Source organism: Notothenia coriiceps, unplaced genomic scaffold (assembly GCF_000735185.1).
Source record: "Notothenia coriiceps isolate Sejong01 unplaced genomic scaffold, NC01 NC01_scaffold00000339, whole genome shotgun sequence".
NCBI classification, from domain to species: Eukaryota; Metazoa; Chordata; class Actinopteri; order Perciformes; family Nototheniidae; genus Notothenia; species Notothenia coriiceps.
Window position 1 is genome coordinate 6,873,862 of NW_011333040.1, and position 7,343 is coordinate 6,881,204.

The window sequence follows — 7,343 nt, forward strand, 5'->3', positions numbered from 1 at the left end:
ATAGTCTCCTTCTGGTAAGTGAGTGTGTCACTGGAAACTTGCTTATGCACATCTGGATCAGGTCTGTCTGTCATTAACTGTCCTGCTGTTCTCTTGAATTCTCTAGTAAACCTGAATTAGCTTGGGGAAGTGGCCGTGATGACAGTCTGGGCTTGTAGATAATATGTTCAAATATGAGTTGAATTACATCATTGGAAATAACACTGAATTGCCAATGCTTTTCATGAGCCGATAATATACTGTATCCTGTTCGCGCTAACTCACCAGACAGACCCTGGTTTGAAACTTTTTATGAACAAAAGTATTTTAAATGTTACATCTAATCAAAAAAGAATGTCCTTTTGTGATATTAGAAATTTGTCACACAGTAAACAACACGCAAAAGATGCATTTAACAAGGTGAGGTCAGAATGTTTTGTATGTTACAAATGCTTCCCCCCCCCCCCCCCCCCCCCCAGCTGAAACAAAGACAGAGGAAAGGAGAAAGACTTAGGAGGGAAAATGAAACCTTTTCAACAATGAATTCCTAAATGAAGCCTCCCACAAGACGTTTGGAGTCGCTCAGCGTTGTGAGAGAGAAGGCCCGGACTTCCCCACTGGAAAAGGACTCAGCCCAAACTCCTGAAAGAGAGGGGGAGAAAAACAAGAGAAGGACCCTGGAGAAAGTGAGCCGGGGGGAAGAATGGTCCAGTAATGAGAGAGGGGGACCAGAGAGAGAGGGGGGGCTGAGCTCAAGGTTGTATTCAGACGTAAGGATTGTCCCCATGAAAGACCAAACACGAACTTCCTCTGGGTTTAAGAGCCTCTTTATCAGACCCAAGTCTCTGTGTGTACACTGGTGGTCTCTCGTTGGGTGGGAGCCGGAGGGGGGGCTCATAGCAACATGTTGAATAAAAATTTCAATTGGCTAATTCTCAAGCATGCTAGTTACAAAGATATCAGACTTCGGAGGTGTGTTTAATGGATGAAAGCTGATTAAAGCAGCTGAAATGAACTTGAATGTAAATATGATGTGGAAACAACCTAGATATATATTTATTATGCGCTGGTTATTAACCTTCCTGTCTGACAATTTAATTGGATTAGAGGAATAGACTTTCCAAAGTTTTCAAAGTTAAACATTGTGCATTGTTTTTCCTTTTTCTAACATCTCTGTGTTCAGATGATGTGTTATTTTGAAGCAAATCTTTTTGTTTCTTAAAGGCATTGGAAGTCAACTTCTTCCATCTGCTTATCCACTCAGAAACTGTAAAACAGCAGCTTCTAAAATGTTGAAAAAGTGTAGACATTTATTGAATATCTTTGATGAGGGAATCCAACATTTCCCATGTAATAAGAACCCTGGAAAACGGTTCTCTAGACATGTTTGAACTTGTTTTGTCACATTAGAGAAAAAGCATGGGAAATGTCTAATCAGATTACAGTTAGTGCTTTTGAATGCATTACCAGTGAAATTAAATCAATCTGCAGTTTATTGGGGACTCCTTTATAACGCATCAGGCACCCTGAGGAGCCATCTGTGTGGAGCTAAATGGCATGGGCTTTAATTTGATTTCCCAACATGCTCTTGGCCTAGTTTTCATTTTCTTGGGAATTGACCACAAACCTGACAAGATTACCAGACATCTCCAAAGAAAAACTTTTGATTCCCCAAGTGGCTCTTGGCCCCTTTACCTCCAACAGGGAGTTTGACTCTTGAACTAAACACTTATAAAGGGACACACTGGGGTCTTGTTGTTCTCCATTGAATTGTTGTTAATTATGGAATTTGGGCGAGTTGTACAGTGTGTTTGCCAGTGACTATGGAGGCGGGGCAGGCAATGTCCAAGACTCTTCCACCGAAAAGAAACCTGCATGAGGGAAGAGAGAGAAAAAGAGAGGAGGGAGGAGGAGGAGGAAGGGAAAGAGCCTCTCAACGGGGACAGAAGGGAAAGAGTCTCCGTTTCAGAGGAATATAAACTGCGCAATTTCTGTCAGGACTGCCTGCCCTAATCGCCGTGGACCATTCCTGTATCGAAAACGGATATCAGTTGTGTTTTTGGATGATTAGGGATCCGTGCCCGTTGCTGCTTTGGAGGTTACAGGAGCTGGCGATTTATTCTTTACCAGATGGTCTTCAGAGGAGGAAACGAGCTGTGCAATCTTTCAGAAAGGCGATATGACTGTGCAGAGATGCAAGATCAGTGATGAGTCCATCAGTCATGCCTTGCGAACACTTGAACATTTCCTCAGCCGGGGCTGTGATCTATTTGCGTGTACAGTGCTCCCCGTGTCGACGTTTGCACCTACACGCGTTATGGATGCTGAATGGGGATTTAATGTTTTTTGGGAGAGGGCTTTTTAGGGGGCTGCGTCATCCATGGCTGGGAAAGGAGATGGATATTTTCAGATTTTCCATTATTACACTACAGTCAGCACGGTACCTCCCCAGTAGATTTTGGATTACACATACAAGGTAAGCATAACGCATCTTGTTATCCGGCGTATGCTGGCATGTGAGGCTGCAGAGAATGTGTTATCTAATTGCAACGAATGATACTCCATTGAAAACAACTTGAACTATCCTCCTCCTGTAATATGACTTAAACGAGGCGATCAACATAACAGTAAAAATACAGTTTGCATTACTGTAGGAGACACTTATAGGCCATTATCTGGTAAACTAAGAGCAGTAACAGCAGTCATGAAAACAGAAGGCCAAAATACTGTGATTTTTAAGAGGATGGTTTGATGGCAGACTATTACATAATTCCAAAAACTGTGTGATTTGTATACTCTAACTTTGCACGAACAGGCGGTAAGTTTCCTATCTGTGTTGCAGACAGCTGTTTAGTCTGCTTTCCCAAATGTTATATATAACTGTATGTATGGTGATGTCACGTTTTTACGGTAAAGAGGGAATAGTTTACGGGAACAAGGTAGGTCTGGAGTTGGTGATGTCGCAATCGCCTCGCGTTGATGACGGTTACACATTTCTAAATGCACAAAAAGGCAATGGATCGCGTCCGTGGGTGTGATATACAGCGCGTGGCCTGATAACGTGCTGGTTGGAGGAGGAATAGAACAGCGGCTTATTCAATGAAATGCACTATCGCGTGCGTTGCAAGAAGGGTCGTGTCGCATTTTCTCTCGAAATGTCATGTGGCCAAGTTGTGGCGGGTTCTCTTCTATTTCCAGGAAGAGTGTTTGAATTTTCTTCCCTAGAATTTGTATTTGTCCCCACCCCTCTTTTTTTTTGGCGGTTCCTGTAGCACCTCCGACATTTTGCCACTGGATGGCGACCCAGGACTGTTAAATTGGTTAGACTAACAAGTCATGAGCTTGCTCCAAGACTGTCCAGTCCTGTCTTTAGATAAATATAATACAATTAGTCAGTAAAGATACCATATCAAAACTTTACTAAATCACATTAGGCTATACAGTAGTGAGCGTCTTTGACTATCCACGGAGCAGCTATGTTTCATCAACACCATGTCCTCCTGACTATACATTAAAAAAGTGAATTATTAAAATATAATTAAATGTCAAAATAAAAAAATAAATGCAATGTTTTGACGGTGTTGTTGATGTCCCACAATGCATTGCAACTCGAGGAGCTACTCGCAGCTGCAACAAATTCAACTAATTGCAGTGGCGAGCCAGCTCCAGTAGGACAAAACAAGAGTGATATTTTGTGGGGTAAATGCTTTATTATTACTGTATTGTACCGTAGCTTTCTACATTAAATGCAACACAACTGTGTAGTTAACATTTTAATGTACTGAACAATGCCTCTGCCCAGGTAGCACGGTGTATTTCTGCTCTAAACATCCCACTGCAACACTTACTAGCTAGTTTACCGGTTAAAATCACTTAAAGGCATGTTTGAAATCTGGGGCCCACAAGTTCCAGTCTAAGCGAATATTGGACAGTTGTATTTTACTTTAAATATGAAAACGAGAACGTGGACTCTTAAACTTTCTTTTGGCACTAATTGTACTACTCCATTTAAAACTGTAGTCCACTACATAGCCTACTAGGCGTTATCCTAAACTGACTGTTTCTTAAAATCTCTTATCCAAAGTAACAGTGACATTTTCCTATACAAAATAGTGTTCTGTCATTACATTATGTTGATAACAGCCCTTTCCTTCCTCGGTGTTTCTCTTTTTAGCTATATAAAATAAATGATAAAACAGCATTGACTAAGCATCACTTGACTGGTTTGCTGGCATGCTGTGAATCTGTTTTGTTTGTTTGTGTTTTGCACATTTCATGTACAATTAGTATATTGTCGAATACATGCCTACTTACAGCATATTTTTTCCCCTATCTATACCTCAGTTGTTAAATGTATTCAAATACCTTGTGATTCCTGCATGCTGCTTTACATATTTCCTCCTGTATGATAGATATTTATTTGAGGAGGGAACTCAACAAGTTGTCAAAGCTTTTAAGAAGATTAACAGCCTCTGCGTGGTTCATGATAGGAATAATAACATGCCAACAACACTGAAGAAATGTCTCCAGTAGTTATTTTATTTTCTACCACTACATGAACAGTCAGCATTAGTCTACAAACTGGCAAAGTTGTTAGCTGTACACATTGTTGCAGAAAAGTGCAAGAGTGTGTGTTCACCCCTAGATGGCGACACATGCGCAGTCCATCACTGCTCTGTGTGTGACCTTTGTAAACAGCTGCCAATTTTCTCACGGTGCAGGAATGGAAATCAGACTGTAGTCTTTGAATAGATGTTGTTGTTCAATTACATAAAACGAATCCAGTGCATTTGGGGAACAAGCTTTAATGACTAAAATGGCCATGTAGGTGTTAGTGTCTGAATACTTTTCCGCATCAATAAGCGGCTTGGTTACTGCTCATATTTTCTGTTTTGTATCTCTTAACACAAAGGATAATATATATATTTCTCATTCACAGAGAAAGAGTCAGGACCATGGCCAACCATTGTTGTGCTATGCTTGAAGAACCACCAGCACCCGACTGAAGCCATGAGTGAAACATCTGAACTACTGTATGCAAGACGTTTAATGGCATCCTGTGAAGATGGACTGCACAGCTGAGGAATGGCAAACGGTAGACATTCCGGATCAATGGTAAGATGGACATTTTAGTTAGGTTTCCTCATATTAACTATCTACCTTATGTACACTTCCCGCCTCTAGAAAACAAAAGTAAATCCTAATGACAAAGCAAACCTGTGATATTTATGTTTCATTTAATAGGTTGTAGAAGAAATTCAAATACACCCATTATTAAATCCATAGCATTTTAATTTGAAATAAAAGTGATATTTTTAATAAAAGTGAAATATATTTTAACATATTCATTGAAATTCACTACAAAGTTTAAAGGCATCATCCCCCTATTGCCTTACAGCTGATTACAGATCATAAATAACAGCAGACTAATTGGACTGATCCATATCAGACTTTTTGTTGACATACTGTGTTTTTCTGCAGGAGAGCCACCTGTATTTTGCTGCAAGATCCCACCTACCCAGGTAAGACCTTTGACCTTTTCCCCTGGCTTTGACCTGCCTGAAGTGATACATGATTTCACTGTTTAGTCATTTTGATGCCGTCTTTCCTGTTTTGTCTGTGCAGTGGCTATGTTTGCCTGAGCTTCTTCCATAACAATGACATGTTTGATTAGCTTGAATACATTGAAATATCCAGGAAACGAGTACATTATGTTTGTTGGCAATCTCTGATTCTGTTTAGTTCAACATTCAGTTTACAAATATGAATTCCTAGACATGGTAGAAGCTTCTTTTCTCTAATATAACAATTGTAGCTTTCCTTACTGCTTCAGCAAAGAAAGTCATTATGACGGCTGATTTGTTTTGACACCAGAAATAAACAATAAGATAGTTTCGGATGGCATCACTCAAAGCTTTCTTCTATTATCTGTTTCTGTTGGCCTGTTGTTTGCTTGCCAGAACAATTTATTCCAAAAACCGGTTTGATTCCTTATATATTTTTCTATTTTGTATGTAATGGTTGTCTACTTGCAGATCCACCTGCTGGTTTTGTATCGTCCCCTTTTAGAAAGGCGCTGCCATTGGATTAGAGTCAAGTTTAATCCAACTTAAACTTGGCATTGAATTTATTGGGACTAGGGACAATGACACACACACACACACACACACACACACACACACACACACACACACACACACACACACACACACACACACACACACACACACACACAGATGTGTCAATTGAGTTGTACACATTCAACACCCTTACTTAGGCCTAGCACACCTAACCTAACACCAGCTCTGTTTCATTTTCATACACAGTCCTCAAACACTCTGACACACATCTCATACACCCATCACCTTTTTCACCCACTGTTTTGATCTCCCTCCGAGGGACAAAGACACACACACTCTGTAATGCCAGCGTCTCCCAAGACCCCGCTGTGCCTCACACACCTGGGGTTTTCCATCACACCGCCTGCTCAGCTTTATTACACACATTTACTGCTGCCCATGAATCAGATCCATTACACACATAAATGCACACATACACACTCCCGCTTAAGACCAAGTAGACACCCTCCATTATGCTTGCAGACAAATACACACACATATAAAGCGCAGCCTGTCTGGAACCTTTGCTGTAAGGAAATATGTTGCCGAGTAAAAGGAGGGAGCGAGAAGGTATGGATGGAAAAAGAATACCATGACCTGTGACAAACAAAGTTTGTCAAATTACAGTTTCACATCTTTTATCAATCTCTGCCACTTTTTGTTCATTATATGTGTAGTTATATCATGCAGGTACATATTTACAATCAATCCATTACTTAGAAGTGACTTAAAGGTTCCATGTCATGCTTTTCTGGTTATTACCCGTCCCCTTGTGTGTTATGTAGCTTTTTATGCATGTAAACGGTCTGAAGAGTCACAAACCCTCAAAGTACACCCTGTAGCGAGTAAAACTCTAACACAGAAAAGACCTGTCTATTCTGCCCCAGAACGCCTCGTTGGAGATTTCTTTTTTTCCATTGTTTACTTCTTGGGTATAGTGACGTATTTCGGGTATAGTGACGTATTTCGGGTATTTTGGGTATAGTGACGTATTTCGGGTATAGTGACGTTACGTCGATGGAGCCGTTATGTTTGGACCAATCCGCGGACTTGCTCACACAGATACACTCGGCGGGACGTTGCGAGGCTCGCTGCTGCGAGGAGCGGACAGTGTGAGCTGGCTCACTGGTGTGGGGTCGGTGAGACAGCGAGACGCCGCGGAACTCAGCCTGGACACACACACAAACTCCCAGCCAGGCAGCGGGTGTCTCGCTGTCTCGCAGACGGCCACTGGGATCACAGGGA

The 7,343-nt window shown here is 41.2% G+C and overlaps 1 protein-coding gene across 1 annotated transcript in view; it reads left to right on the forward strand.

Moving 5' to 3' along the window:
- The window catches only part of LOC104950421 (dynein heavy chain 2, axonemal-like), an 18,992-nt gene extending 13,488 nt beyond the window's left edge, over window positions 1-5,504 (forward strand). The window contains exons 27-28 of the mRNA XM_010776942.1: window positions 4,919-5,094; window positions 5,461-5,504. The gene's annotated coding sequence lies outside the window, so the exon portion shown is untranslated. The remainder of the gene's footprint in view (window positions 1-4,918; window positions 5,095-5,460) is intronic.
- Window positions 5,505-7,343: the final 1,839 nt, after the last annotated feature.